At 43.9% G+C, this 15,953-nt stretch overlaps 1 protein-coding gene and 1 long non-coding RNA gene across 10 annotated transcripts in view; one reads left to right on the forward strand and one right to left on the reverse strand.

Annotated features, from left to right (window-relative positions):
• The window catches only part of LOC127000708 (DISP complex protein LRCH3-like), a 98,587-nt gene that overhangs the window by 80,201 nt on the left and 2,433 nt on the right, over positions 1 to 15,953 (reverse strand). The window lies entirely within an intron of this gene.
• Positions 1,791 to 6,492, forward strand: LOC127000709 (uncharacterized). 3 transcript variants are annotated; one of them, XR_007754461.1, is made up of 3 exons: positions 1,823 to 2,492; positions 2,576 to 2,626; positions 2,754 to 6,492. It is a non-coding gene; the product is annotated as an uncharacterized LOC127000709 (long non-coding RNA). The 3 variants fall into 3 exon arrangements; XR_007754460.1 differs by having other exon boundaries at positions 1,791 to 2,626; XR_007754459.1 differs by having other exon boundaries at positions 1,791 to 2,626; positions 2,837 to 6,492.

Below are 15,953 nucleotides of genomic sequence, written 5' to 3' on the forward strand. Positions count from 1 at the left end.
TAGGAGGAAGAGCGAGGTGGTAATGTGAGTGGAGGAGGAGGAGGAGGAGGAGGAGGGAGAATGAGGTTACTAGGAAGAGGGGAAGGAGGTTAAATAGATGGTTACATAGAAGGGCGAAGGGGAATAGAAGGGAAGGGAATGATGGGGAGGATAGCATATGTAAGGCAAAGTAAGGTTAGTTAAGCTAATGTAAGGTAAGGTGAGGGGTTTTAAGTAAGGTAAGGTAAGGTAAGGCAAGTGAAGGAAAGGGAAGGAAGGGAAGGGGTGTTAGGTAAGGTAGGGGTGTTGAGTAAGGCAAGGGAGAGGAAGTGGTGTTAGGTTAGGTTAGGTTAGGTTAGGTAAGGTAAGGGGTGTTAAATAAGGCAAGAGAGGGGAAGGGGTGTTAGGTTAGGTAAGGAAAGGTGTGTTATTTAAAGCAAAATAAAGGATGTTAGGTAAGATAAGGTAAGGCAAGGTAATGTTAGGTAAGGTAAGGTGTGTTAGGTAAGGCAAGATGTTAGGTAAGGTAAGTTCAGCTCAGGTAAGGTAAGGTAAGGTAAGATAATGTTAGGTAAGGTGAGGTAAGGTGTGTAAGGTTAGGCAAGATAAGGGATGTTAAGTAAGGTAAGGTCAGCTCAGGTAAGGTAAGGTAAGATAAGGTAATGTTAGGTAAGGTGAGGTAAGGTGTGTAAGGTTAGGCAAGATAAGGGATGTTAAGTAAGGTAAGGTCAGCTCAGGTAAGGTAAGAGTTAGGTAAGGTAAGGTAAGGTAATGTTAGGTAAGGTGAGGTAAGTAAGGTAAGGTGTGTAAGGTTAGGCAAGATAAGGGATGTTAAGTAAGGTAAGGTCAGCTCAGGTAAGGTAAGAGTTAGGTAAGGTAAGGTAAGGTGTGTTAGGTAAGTCAAGGTAACAGTTACCAACACTTGGGGGGATGACGGAGCAACAAAGTGTCTAACCACAGGCCTGGGCGTGGCGGGGAGGGGGGGAGGGGAGGAGGAAGGGAGGAAGGAGGAAGGGAGGGAAGTAGGTAAGGGGTGGGGAAGAATTGTAAGGTCAGGCGTGGCGGGGAGAGGAGGAAGGGAAGGGAAGGGGAGGGGGAGGAGGAGGAGGGGGAGAGAGGACGGGAGGGAGAGGGGAAGAGAGGAGAGGGAGAGGGAAAGGGAGGGAATAATGGAGAAAGAACGGCAGAAGTGGAGAGAAGGGAAGAGAGGAAAGAGGGGAGGAGGGAGAGGGAGAGGAGGAAGGGGGGAAGAAATGTGGGGAGGAAGGAGGGATAAAGGGAAGAAAAGTGGAATAATGGAGGAAGAATGGGAGGGAAGTGGAGAGAAAAGGAAGGGAGAGGAAGAGTAGAAAGAGAGGAAGAGGGAGAGGAAAGGGAGGAAAGGGAGAAAGGAATACGAGAAAGAATGGAAGTGGAGAGAAAGGGGAGGGAGAGTGAAGGGAGTGGAAGGGTGGAAGAGAGGAATGGGAAGAAATGGGGAGGGGAGGAAGGAAATAAGGGAGGGAGGGAGGGAGGGGAGGTAAGGTTAGGTGTGGTGGAGGAAAAGGTCACACGCCTCCTCCTCCTCCTCCTGCACCAGTCACGTCTCTCCCTCCCCTCCATACCTCCTTTCCTCCTCCTCTTCCTCCCCTCCATACCTCCTTTCCTCATTCTCTTCCTCCCACCCACACACACTTGATTTTTACCACACCCTTCCTCCTCCTCCTCCTTCACCTCTTCTCACAAAATCCCTCCACTAAAATTCTCTCTCTCTCTCTCTCTCTCTCTCTTAGACACTGAAAGATTCTAACACTATTTAATTCCTTCAACACCTTACCAATATCTATAATCCTCTCCTATGTAATAAAAACTCGATAAAAAATAAAAATAAAAACGTTGAGCTATTTTTCTCTGTATATTTAGAGCGATAAGCGATTTGACCCATTTATTTTATTATTACCCACAAAATAAGACTAGCATGGCCCTATTGTTTTTTTATATGATATTTTTATTCCCGCCACAACAACAAAAAATAGTAAACATCAGAGTAAACGTCAGAGCAACAAGGTTCAGGGGGAAGAGAAAAGATGGGGAAGAGGGAGAAGAGAGAAGGGGAGGAAGGGGAAATAGGAAGAGGATGGGAATGAGAGAGAAAGAATGGGAGTGAGGTGGAGAGGGGAGGGAGAAGAAGGGAAGGGAGATGAAGAGTGGAAGATAGGAGAGAAATGAAGTATATCAAGGCTTATGTATACAAAGGATTATGTATAGCAAGGATTATGTATTATATGAAGGTCTATGTATACTTAAGGTTGATGTATACTATAATTTATGTGTACAAGTTTATATATACAAAGGTTCAAGTGTACCAAAGTTTATATATGTGAAGGTTTATGTATATTAATGTCTATGTATGCGGAGGTATAATTATGTATGCGAAGGTTGTGTACCAAGCTTTATGTATACCGAGGTTTATGTATAGAAAGGCTTATGTATTACACGAAGGTTTATATATACGAAGATTCCTGTATATCAAGGTTTATGTATACCGAGGTTCATGTATAGAAAGGCTTATGTATTACACGAAGGTTTATATATACGAAGATTCATGTATATCAAGCTTTATGTATACCGAGGTTCATGTATAGAAAGGCTTATGTATTACACGAAGGTTTATATATACGAAGATTCATGTATATCAAGCTTTATGTATACCGAGGTTCATGTATAGAAAGGCTTATGTATTACACGATGTATACCGATGTTCATGTATAGAAAGGCTTATGTATTACACGAAGGTTTATATATACGAAGATTCCTGTATATCAAGGTTTATGTATACCGAAGTTCATGTATAGAAAGGCTTATGTATTACACGAAGGTTTATATATACGAAGATTCATGTATATCAAGGTTTATGTATACCAATGTTCATGTCTACCAGGGTTCATGTCTACCACGGTTCATGTCTACCAGGGTTCATGCATTATTAATATTATCACACATGTGGGCCAGGTGATGTAGTTATGACTCACCACACCTGCTCTCTTTACCTAGATAACGCCTGGGTCTGGGTTTGTTGGCGGTATACGAGACAAACTGGCGGATATATATAAAAGAAACAGAAAAAAATGTCCGCTATACAAACCGCTCCTGGAAAGAAAGAGATCCCCCCCCCTTAAGGAGATACCAAGCCTTCTCACTTTCCTTTCCCTTGTTTCCTCTTTTTCTATCTTTCTTTACTGGCCTCTCTTAACACTTACATCGCCTCTTCCTCACACACAGCTCTAAGTACTGTTCCTCTTCTTTCCATCTTTTTCCTTTTTATCTTTCCCTAATTTCCTCTTTATCTATTTTTCTCTCTTTCCTGACCTCGCTTTATTCTAGCATCGCCTCTTCTTCATAAACAGCTCTAAGTACTCTGTTCCTCTTCTTTCCATCTTTTTCCTTTTTATCTTTCCCTAATTTCCTCTTTATCTATTTTTCTCTCTTTCCTGACCTCGCTTTATTCTAGCATCGCCTCTTCTTCACACACAGCTCTTAGTACTCTGTTTCCCTCCTTTTCATCTTTCTCCCTTTTTATCTTTCCCTAATTTCCTCTTTATCTATTTTTCTCTCTTCCCTGACCTCACTTTATTCCAGCATCGCCAATTCTACATAAACAGCTCTTAGTACTCTGTTTCCCTCCTTTCCATCTTTCTCCCTTTTTATCTTTCCCTAATTTCCTCTTTATCTATTTTTCTCTTTCCTGAGCCAACTTTACTCTAGCATATCCTCTTCTTAGTACTCTGCTCCCCTCCTTTCCATCTTTTTTTCCCATTTATCTTTCCCTTACTTCCTTTTTCGTCAACTTTCCTCTCTATCCTGACTTTTTTGGCGTTCATTTCCTCTTCTTCCTCTTCTTTTTTCCATCTCTCTTCCATTTTGCCTTTTTTTTGCGTTCACTTCCTCTTCTTCCTCTTCCTTTTTTTTCATCTTTTTTTTTCTCCCTTCCATCTTTCCTTTTTTTGCGTTCACTTCCTCTTCTTCCTCTTCTTTTTTTCCATCTCTCTTATTTTCTTCCTTCCATCTTTCCTTTTTTAGCGTTCACTTCCTCTTCTTCCTCTTCTTTTTTTTCATCTCTTCTTTTCTCCCTTCCATCTTTCCTTTTTTTGCGTTCACTTCCTCTTCTTCCTCTTCTTTTTTCCATCTCTCTTCTTTTCTCCCTTCCATCTTTCCTTTTTTAGCGTTCACTTCCTCTTCTTCCTCTTCTTTTTTCCATCTCTCTTCTTTTCTTCCTTCCATCTTTCCTTTTTTAGCGTTCACTTCCTCTTCTTCCTCTTCTTTTTTTTCATCTCTTCTTTTCTCCCTTCCATCTTTCCTTTTTTTGCGTTCATTTCCTCTTCTTCCTCTTCTTTTTTTTCATCTCTTCTTTTCTCCCTTCCATCTTTCCTTTTTTTGCGTTCACTTCCTCTTCTTCCTCTTCTTTTTTCCCATCTCTTCTTTTCTCCCTTCCATCTTCCCTTACTTCCTTTTTTTCAACCTTCCTCTGTCTCCTGACCTATCCTTTTTTTCTGGGGGGGGGAGGGGATGGGGCGTCACCTCATCTTCACAAAAAACTCTAACTATACTGTCCCCTTTTTTACATTGTTCTTTTCTTTATTTTTTTCATTATCCTTCATTCCTTCGACCTTCCTCTCTCTCTCTCATGCTCTAACTTTATTCCTGTTTTTGCTTCGTCTCTTCATAAACAGCTCTTAACACACTCGTCTACCCCTTTCCACTCTTTTCTTCCTTTCTCCTACTCATATTTCCCTTTCCTTCCTTTCTTAAACCTCTTTACAAACTGATAGGGTGCAAACAACAAACAATAGCAAGCTCTCAGTACTGTTTATAAGCTGGCAAACGGATCGTAATGGAAGTTGGATCTGCTTAAAATATAAATATAGACTACGACAGATTCATGGACCATCGCTTCATACCTGTCCTGCTGTCAATAAATATACATGCTGCCAACCTGACTCTAGATCACACCTGTTTTATGTACCTGTGGGGATATTAATAGAGGTATACACGCAACTCACATGCCAGATTCTGTAAACGTCGAGTTAGTATTCATGAGGTTATGTGGCTAGTTTGGCTATTTAATTCCACTTTTGAGATGGAGGTGGTCGACGTATTACAGCAAGTCGATATATTACAGTACCGGTAAGTCGACATATTACAGTAAACCGACATATTACAAAGTCAGTCGTAGAAAGTAATACAGAAATCAACAAAACCAATTACCCATGCCTTGAAAAACGGGTGAAAAAAGACAGATCAGCCACATTATTGTTAGCAAAGACTACTACGACGTTTGATAAATCAGGCGCCCGCCGTCGACATAGTAATACAGTTAGTAGACATATTACAAATTCAGTCGTAAAAAGTAATATGGAAAAATCAGCAAAACCAACTATAATGGTAACTACACCTTGAAAAACGGGTGAAAAGACGAATCTGACACATCTCTCTCCTCCCTCCCTCCATCCCTTCCCTCCTTATCTCCTTATCCTTCCTTATCTCTTTAGCTCTAGATCACCATACTTGTTTTCTGTACCTTCCCTGTCCTCTTTGTTCCTTTTCCATAACTCTCTCCCGTCCCCCACTCTCCAAGCCTACTTACTCCCTCCCCTTCTTACAGGTCTACACGCAACACACATTCTTTACCCCCAAAATACACGCGTTATCATAATTACAATCTAGTCCATCGTGGGAGAAGACAGGACGGCAGGCAGATCCATAAATAGAGGCGAGAAAAAACGCGATATTAGTCGAGTCACCGCCACATTCAAACCACTAACGGAAGCAGTGTTGCCAAAACGGAGTGTGACCCCCCCCTATCCACCTATCTATCTTTCTCCTCCCTCCCTCCACCTCTTCCCTTCCCTCACAATCACCACTCACTACATCACTACACTCATTCCACTACCACTACTACTACCTCCCAAGCACCGCTGTCTGTATTTCTTCTACTTTATCTCTAACTTCATTTCCATCACCACTCAACTCCACTTACACCATCACCACCAACCCGCTTCCTTTCCACCACAATCACCAACATCTGGTAGCCAAATTTAAAAGGAAGACAACCTCCATCTCTCTCTCTCTCTCTCTCTCTCTCTCTCTCTCTGACGTTCTTCCTTTCATTCCTTCATCACCTCCCCCTCACACCACCACTCCACTTCCTTCTCTCCTTCCTTCCTTCCTCCTTATCTCCTCCTCCTCTTCAGAAAACAACAAGTAAGTTAACGAGTGGAGATAGTGAATAAAATATGGAGGAGGAGGAGGTGGAAGAGGAAGAAAAGAGGAGGAGGAGGAGAATAAAAATGAGGAAGGGTAAATAGAAAGGGTAAGAAGAAGAAAGAGGACACCTAGATAAAATAAAAAAGATGGGAAAGACAAATAGAAGAAGACAAGAAGAAGAAGAAGAAGAAGAAGAACACAGATAAACAAAAATGGATGGGAAAGGCAAACAGAAGACGAAGAAGAAAAAGACGAAGAAAAAAAAGAAAAGAAAGAAAGAAAACCCACCATCACCAACACCACCCCTTTCCTTTTTTCACACCAACCCATCCCTTCCACCCTTCCCCCCTTCATCCCATCCCTTCCTTCTCGCTTCCGCTGGGTCCCTTCACTCTCTAGGCTGCCTCAAGGACATTCCCAGACCGCGTCCCACATACATAACGCAGACTGCCAGCCATTAAGACACCATTCTGGCAACACTGCGACGGGGAGGAAGAAAAATACCAGCTGAAAGAATGTTGCCGTGTGCGTGTGTGTATGTGTGTATAAGATGACAGAAATAGACGGTAATGTTGTTGTATATATGAATGGAAGCAACGGAGATAAGGGAGAATGTACAAGAGATACGAATTGGTGAAAGTATATAAAAAATTGTTAATAGGTTAATGTTGCTTCGTGACTGTGTTAGATGGATGAAATAAGGATAGATAGGCGGTTATGTAGTATAGATGAGTGGCTGATACGGAGATAAGAGGTGGTAAGAGATATAGAAGTGTGGTAAAACTATAGAAAAAAAGTTAATTAAATGTTGTCGTTTGTGTTAAAAGATGGCACAGAAATAGATAGACGGTAATGTTGTAGAATATATAAATAGATGAAACAAGAGATAAGAGAAGCAGTAAAATAGAGATAACAACGTGGTAAAACTCTATAAAGAAAATGTTAGCAGGTAAAACAATCTTGCCAAGTGTGTGAATGGATGCGTTAGAGATAAGAAGGGAAGTAAAACCGAGATACAGGAATGAAAATACTCTATATAAAAAGGGAGGAAGAAAACTCATTATGGGCCAACAATGAGACGGAGAAAAAAAAAGAAAGAAGTAAGCAGGTGAAAGAATGTTAATGAGTGTGTATGAATGGATGAGAAAGAGACGGAGCTGGTAACAATGAAGGAAAAGAAGAAAAAAATGTGGATGAAGATAAAGCAACAATAACACTGAAGAAAAAAAAAATGGAAGAAAAAGATGGAGCAGAAGATGAAGAAGAAAATGGAGAAGAAAAAGATGAAGAAGAAAATGAAAAAAAGATGAAAAAGAAAAAAATAAGAAAAAAAGAAAATTAAAAATATACGAGCAGTAAGAAAAATAAAAAGCTAAAACATTAACACTAACAACATCGACCGGTATGGGAAGATAAGCAAGGAATGGGGGGTGTTAATCTATAGCCTAGGCTACGGAAGGTATTTTTAGCATCAATCGTTGCAGGTAGTGGTGGTGGTGGTAGGCAGTATAGATAAGCAAGTAGGCAGGCAGGTAAGGTAGGCGGGTGGGTAGGTGGGTAGATAGGTAGGTGGGCAGGCAGGTAGGAGGGGCTGAGGTGGGCCACGTCGGGTTATTTTTAGCATCCGTCCCAGCTTGCGTATATTCTGGTTCATTTTATCTTCACTGAGGCTCATGACTGAATCCTTGAGGCTAAATGTATCACTGAAGGAGGAAACATAGAAACATGGTTAAGCAGACAGCAGAAAGTCTCTTGGCTCATTACGAGGCTGCCTGCTTCAGTGATTTGATCGATTCCTGGGCCACTTGAGTGACCGGAAGATTGAAGCACTTCTGCACGTACGCGCGGTTGCATCCAGCTCATCCCTGACGCAGCAAAGTGACGATCAACGCTATTCTTTGACGGGAGTTGATCGTTTCCGCACAAACTACTTCTGCAGGAGGACTGTTTCAGTGACGGACGACTCTGTTCGAGAAATAACTCCTGCCAATGTATATAATTATAAACTCCATCGCTTCGCATGAATTGTTTGCCCATTGTTTCTTGTTCTCGGGTTAGTTTGTTAACAGCTTGGAATGATCGACATTACTGAACTTGTTTTAGCATATGAAAACCTCAGGGCCGCACCGCAGTCGTCTCTTTTCCAACGTAAAGTGGTTGAGCCTCGAGTCGTTCCTCATAAGGTTGAGTCTTCAAAGATGGTATCATTTTCGTAACGCGTCGCTGCACTCGAGCAATTCAATATCCTAATTGTTATTACGGGAGGAGGAGGAGGGGTAGGAGGAAGGGGAGGGGGAGGAGGAAGGGGAGGGGAAGGAGGAAGAGGAAGGAAGGGAAAGGTTAGCGAGTAAAAGTACAAAGTTAACCGATTGATATTTTGTGGTCCAGGCGGTCAGTTTCGTAACGTGAGAGAGAGAGAGAGAGAGAGAGAGAGAGAGAGGACGAACCTAGTGATACCCAGCCCTAACTAATGACGACAACAAACAAATGCAAATGAGATAGACAAATGAAAGGAGGAGGAGGAGGAGGAATATGTGTTCGTCCATCTGTCTGTGTGTCTTTGTCTTAACTCTACCCTATATTTTTTTTTTATCTCCCTCAGCCAGCCAGCCAGTCTAGTCGGTCAGTCAGTCGGTCAGTAGGTGTGTAGGGAAGCCAGAGTGTAGGTTGAGGAACGCGTACAAGTGTGAGAAGAGCAACAGGGGGCAGGCGAAGAAGGGCTTGAGGGTGACGGAAGGAACTGGGGGAGAACCAATCCTCACTAGACTCACTACATGGGTTGACGCTCCGTGCTGGTAACAATGAGTGGACTGAGGGATGGAGACATGGGGACGAATAGGAAAGAAGAAAGGATAGGAGGTGGTGTAGTAAGAACCAGGATGCAAGGATGGGAGGGGAAAGAAAAGAGGTAATGGAGGAGGAGGAGGATAGGGAGAGGAGGAAGATAGAAAAGGAGGAAAAGTGAAGGTAGAGGTAAAACGATAGAGAAAAAGAAAAGATGACAGGATTGGACGAAGAGAAGGAGGAAGAGGAGGAGGAGGTAGTCTAGGAGAGAAGAGATAGCCAGAGATGAAGACAGACAGACAGAGAGAACAGGAAGGAAAAGAAAGAAGAGGAGGAGGATAGGATAGCAGAAGAGGAGGAGGGTAGCTAGACCGATTAGGAGGAGGAGGAAGAGGAGGAGAAGCGGCACCACCACCAACACATCTCGTGAGAAAAACAAACACCATTGACACGAAAGGATTAATACAATGGTCGTGTTGATACTACTACTACTACTACTACTACAATGATATAAACAGTAGTGGTAGCTAAAGTAAATAAGCACATACAAACTTACCCACCATATTTTAGCTAACAGTAATTGAAAAAGTGTTTACATAACCCATTAAGTAAACGAATAATTTAATGAGAATGAGCATTACAGAGGCGTAGAAACCGTATGGGTCATATCATGGGTCATACTCTCATAAACATAGGCGTCCAAGCTCACACATTTGATAAGGTTTTCGTAAGAGTTTGGGCATTTCCAGGTGTTTTGTTATGACCCTGGTGGTAGACTGACCATTCTTATGTACCGTGAACCTAAAATACTCATTAGAAGTTCCAACGTTGCCAGATTGTCGTACTCAGCTGCTTATATTTCCCGACTTCCTATCCCAAAAATTGTCTTATGGGCTCCAATAACGAAACTCATTTATAGTTATCGTTAAGAGAGTTAGATCCTGATGTTTCTTGGTAATAGTTAGGCGTCAGAAACCGGTAAATACTATGCCCTGAGTACGATAATCTGGTAACGGCGATTAGAACCCCAACAATCTTATTATTTAGCCTTTGAAAATAGTTGGTGTAAGAGGTGGAAGCGTCTCTGAACACGGGTCTATAGAGGTCCTTATTCTCAAACGTATCGGGCTCCCTTTACGGCTGTTTTTCAAGGCCACAGAGTAGATTAACCCGGTAGCAGCGACGGGCCAAATATGTCGCTTTACAGTATACCAGCGACGGGCCAAATTCTTGCCTTGACATAAACCCCAAAAAATAGAGGATACATAAATTGATCACAAATGCATTAATACATATAATATAATGGTTGGTGTGAGTGATGATTTTTTCTCATGAATTCGCTTAGAGGGGTCTTTAAGAAACATGATCACCGCAGCTACTGGGTTAACCGGGTTTTTAAGGGTGTTTTATCAGGTCAGAGTGCAAAGGTCGTGTTAAGCTATCACTGGGATCACAAATCAGTCCATGAAAACCCCAGCGACTTCTACGAGAGGCTTTTTAAAGTAGGCGAGCTGAGGTGCCGAGACGTTCAGAAATACGAGCTCTACCTCCCTCGGCTACCTCCCGCGCCAGCCAGCCATGGGTGAGAAGACGACAGCGGCAAAAAACATGCAACAAAAACAAACAAATATGTGAGTAACGCACCATCCCAAGCCTGACTCATCCTGCTGTCCTCCCCCTCCTCCTCCTTCCTCCTGTCCCCTTCGTCTTTCTTCCCCTCTCCCCCACTATCCTCTACTTTCCTCCTCCTTCCCCACCTCTCCCCTCCTCTCCCTTTCCCTACCCTTTGCCTCCCTTCTAACTACTTCTTCCACTTCCTCCTCCCGTCCCCTCCCCTTCCTTCCTCTTCCTCCTCCCTTCCCCTCCCATTTGCCGCCCTCCTTAGTACTTCTTCCTCACCTCCCCTTCCTTCCTTCCTTTCCTTCATCCTCCTCCGTCTTCCTTCCTCCTTCCTCTACCTCTACCCTCCCTCCCTTTCCCTTTGCCTCGCTCCTTAGTATTTCCTCCTCCTCCTCTTCCTCCCATTTCCTTCCCCTCCTCTCGGTTTATACAACTTCCCCCTCCCTCTTCCCCCTTAGACCCCCCTTCTCTTCTCCGCCCTTCCTATCTTCCCCTCTCCTCTCAGTTCCCTTCCCATCACTCTCCTCCCCAATCCTCCTCCTCCAGTACCTCCCCAGCTCTCCTTTCCTCCCTCCCCCTTCCTTCCCCTCTTCCTCCATCTCCTCTCATCCATTACCTCCCCACCTCTTCTCCCTTCCCTCCCCTCCTCCGTCTCCTCTCCTCCATCACCTCCCCCCCCTCCTCCTCTCCTTCATTCCCCGTTCCACCCGGCTTCACCACCACCACCACCTCCTCCTCCTCCTCCTCCTCGATAACACGTGTTCATGATACGGGGAATGACGCTATCCAACCGGGGAGAGAGAGAGAGAGAGAGAGAGAGAGAGAGAGAGGGAAATACCAGTAAGCTGTGACAGGAAACCTCAACGTGGACGACGAAGGCTGTGTGTGTGTGTGTGTGTGTGTGTGTGTGTGTGTGTAAGATCAAACTGTCATTATTGTAAACCGTAAAATAACTCTTCTCTCTCTCTCTCTCTCTCTCTCTCTCTCTCTCTCTCTCTCTCTGTGTGTGTGTGTGTGTGTGTGTGTGTGTGTGTAATAAATATAATCAGTCTAACACTCAAAGAGGTGTTGGCACTATTCTACTGCTTAGGTAACTGTGTGTGTGTGTGTGTGTGTACCCGCGCACCTAACTGGGGTAACCATTCATCGAGCCACTTAACAGGCCAGCCAGCCACTCAGTCATTCAACCAGTAGGTCAGCCAGTTAGCCAACCTCTACCTCAGCCAGCCATCCACTCAGCCATTCAACGATGCAGCCATTCACAGTCAGCTAGTCAGTTAGTCACCCAAACAGTCAGTCAATCAATCAGTCAGCCAGTCAGTCAATCAGTCAGTCAGTCAGTCACCCAGTTGGTCACTCAGCCAGTCAGTCAATCAGCCTGCCATTCAGTCAGTCAGTCAGCTTGCCAGTAAGACATTCAACGACGCAGCCATTTACAGTCAGTCAGTCAATCAGCCAGTCAGCAAACAAGCCAGTCAGTCTGCCAGCCACCCAACTCCAGACATCTTTCAATAAATCGATAACAAACTAACACCGTCACCACCTGTCTATGTGTGTGTGTGTGTGTGTGTGTGTGTGTGTGTGTGTGTGTAATGTGCTTGTCTGTGTATGTCTGGCACTGTTGTTTGTTTGTTTGTATGTATGTCTATCTGGGCACTGTCTATGTATGTTGCAGTCCCTTTCTGTCTTTATCTGTCTGTTATAAATGCGTCTGTGTGCCTGTCTGTATGTTACTATGTGTACATCTACCTCTGTCTGTATGTATGTAGCTATGTATGTAAGTGTGTGTGTGTGTCCATTGCACCCGTTCTCATCTCCCGACAGACCGCAGGTGACCGCTATTGCATGACAAGAGGAGAGAGGAGGGAAGGAGGGAAGGGGGGAAGGAGGGTAGGAGTAAGAGGGTAGAAGTATGGGATAGCGTATGAGAGCGGACAGGAGGGAGGGGAGAGGAAAGGGAGGCGAAAGGTAAAGAGGGGAGGAAAAGGTTAGGAGAGGGAGAGATGGAGGGAGAGAGGGGAGGTGTCATTAAAAGGGAGGGATGCGGGGGTGATAAAGGTAAGGGAGGGAGGAAAGGGAAGGGGATTAGAGAGGGGAGAGGAAGGGAGGAAGGGGGAGGGAATTGACAAAAGGGAAGGAAGTGACGGAGGGGAGGAAAGGGGAGGGAGGGAAGGAGGGGAAATGTGAGGTAATAATAACAGGAGGAGGGAGGGAGGGAGGGAGGATGGAAGGAAGGAAGGAAGGGAGGAAGATGGGAAAAAGGGCAAACAATAGAAGAAGAGAGAGAGAGAGAGAGAGAGAGAGAGAGAGAGAGAGAGAGAGAGAGAGAGAGAGAGAGAGAGCGTTACAGTAGAGGAGAAAACTTTATTAGAGGAAGAGAAAGAGAGGAGGGAGAAGAGGTGGGGGGTCATACGACAAAAGGAGAGGAGAAAATGTCATTAGGAGAGTGAAGGAGGGAGGGGGGGAGGGAGAGAGGAATGAATAGTGGAGGAAAGAAAGATAGTGTGTGTAACAAGGAGACGAAATGAAGTTAATGAGAGGGGGAGGGAGAGAGAGGTGGAGGAAAGGAGGTAAAAAAAAGCATTACTGAAAAGAGGGAGACAGACATACAGACAGACGGACAGACAAACATGTAAACAGACAAGCAGGCAGGAAAAAACAAATGAAAGAAGAGATGAGAAACGAAAGAAGGAAGCGCTAAAAAGAGGAAATAAGAGAAATGTGAGAACAGAAGTGAATAAACAAAAGCAGAGTAGGAAGAAAAACAAACTGAAAAATAAATAGCGGAAAACGATAAAAAAAAAGGAGTGGAGAGAAAATTAGTAGGAAAAAACACTGAAAAAAGGGGAAAAAGGAGAGAGAGAGAGAGAGAGAGAGAGAGAGAGAGAGCAAAAACAGGTAATAGCAACACGGATTACAAGTTAATTGCAGTGGCATCGGATGTCATTTCAACTCTTTGGGTGTTGGTAAGACTGGCTAGACCGGTGGTGGTCGTGTGTTGTTGTTATTATTTTTGGTGGTGGTGGCGGTAGTGGTGTTTGTGGTGAAGGTGATGGTGGAGAGCTTGGTGGAGTGCAAGTGAGGTAAGTGAATATAAGATGGGGTAAGATAAGGTAAGGTAAGGTAAGGCTAGGTAAAGTAAGGTAAGATAAAGTAAGGTAAAGCGAAGAGAGGCGAGGTTAAGTAAGGTTAGGTAAGGTAAGGTAAGGTTAGGTAATGTAAGGTGAGGTAAGGTATGATAAGGTAAGGTAAGGCAAGGCAAGGCAAGGCAAGGTAAGAGAGTGTGGCGAGGTAATGTATGGAAGGTCAGGCCAGGTAAAGTAAGATAAAGCATGGTACGGAAAGGTAAGGTGGGGCGTAGTAAGGTAAATTAAAATGAAGTAAGGTGAGGTAAGGTAAAGTAAGGTAAGGCTAAGTAAGGTAAGGTAAGATTAAGTAAGGTGAGTAAGTTTAAGGAAAGGTAAAGTAAGAGAAAGGTAAGGTCAGGTAAAGTAAAGTAAGGTAAGATAAGGTAAGGTAAGTCAAGGTAAGGTAAAGTAAGGTACGATAGAGTAAGGTAAGGCGAGGCGAGGTGAGGTTAAATAAGGTAAGGTAAGGTCAGGGAAAGGTGTAAAAACTCACAACATTAGTTTATATCCTTTCTCTATCCTGTTGTTTCATCTCCTATCTCACCTTAACACTCCCACGCGCCTCTCTCTCTCTCTCTCTCTCTCTCTCTCTCTCTCTCTAATGATATTTTCTGCTTTCCTTTTGTAACATGTACTACCTCCGACCCCATCCCTTTCTCCCTCAAATAAAGTTCTCTCTCTCTCTCTCTCTCTCTCTCTCTCTCTCTCTCTCTCTCTCTCTCAATGAATGGCGGTGGTAGGCAGCAGCAGCAATGTGTCCCCAATGACACTGCTTTCCGCTCGCCATATTTTTTTTTTTTTTTTTATGACGAGTGGCGACGAGCTGCTCCCCCTGATGAATTGATTGATTTCTCTCTCTCTCTCTCTCTCTCTCTCTCTCTCTCTCTCTCTCTCTCTCTCTCTCTCTCTCTCTCTCTCTCGAAAATAGTGTTAAAATTACTCTCCCACCGCACTCTCACTTTTTCACACACACACACACACACACACACACACACACACACACACACACATACACCTGTTTAATTATTTACACACCTGAGACCACCTGCTTTCCAAACCTTGACCTACAACAACACTGCACAACACACCAAAGCAACACTAACACCATATATCCCTGCCCTTGTATACAACACCACCAAACGCCATCGACCATATAAACAAATAGTGATAATAACAATAATAGTAATAATAATGACTGGGTAAGGGAGGAAGAGGGAGAGGGAGGGAGGAAGGAACGAGGGGGATTAATATAGTGGGGTTAAGTGGAGGGAAGGGAAAGGAAGGGAATAGAGGGGAGAAGGGAAGGGTAGGGAAAAAGGGAAAGTATGAATTGGGAAGAGGAAAAACGAGAAGGGAAGGAAGGGAAAGAAAAAGAGGGAAACAGGGAGGTAATGGGGTAGGGGAAAGATAAGAAAAGGGAAAGGAAAGAAAGGGAGGCATCGACAGTGTACAGGGAAAGAAAGGGAAGGAATAGGATGGGAAGGGAAGATAAGCGAAGGGAAGGAATAGGATGGGAAGAGAATCGAAGGGAAGGAATAGGATGGGAAGAGAAGGGAATGGAAGGAAGAGGATGGGAAGGGAAGGAATAGGATGGGAAGGGAAGAGGAGGGAAGGAAGAGGAAGGGAAGGGAAGAGGAAGGGAAAAGAAAGGAAGGGAAGGAAGGGAGACATCGAAAGTGTACAGGGAAGGGAAGGGAGAAGTGGAAACAAGAGTAGGGAAAGTGAGAGGAAATTGGGGAGAGGAAAAACGAGAAGGGAAGCAAGGAAAGAGAAAAGGGAAAGAGGGAGGTGATGGGGAAGGAGGAAAATAAGAAAAGGGAAAGGAAAGGGAGGTATGGAAAGTACAGGGAAGGGAAAAGGAGAAGAGGGAACAAGAGAAGAGTTGGGAAAGGAGGAGAGAGGGAAAGTGGGAGGTAATGAGGAAGGGACGGGAAAATGAGTGAAAGAGGGAGGTAGGTAATGGGGTAGGAGAAACATAAAAAAAGGGAATGGAAAGGGAGGCATGGAAAGTGAAGAGGAAGTGAAGGAAAAAAATAATAACGATATATAATTACGAGAAAAAAATTAAACGGAGTACGGTACGAAGGAAAGAGTCAATTCATAAACGTTTCATCTTTGGCAACATTAACACAGAAAGGAATAAGGAAAATCAGGCTAGTATCGTAAGGAAAAGGATAACACACAAACGTAAAGAAGGAT

This window comes from Eriocheir sinensis, chromosome 19 (genome assembly GCF_024679095.1).
Source record: "Eriocheir sinensis breed Jianghai 21 chromosome 19, ASM2467909v1, whole genome shotgun sequence".
Classification (NCBI taxonomy): Eukaryota; Metazoa; Arthropoda; class Malacostraca; order Decapoda; family Varunidae; genus Eriocheir; species Eriocheir sinensis.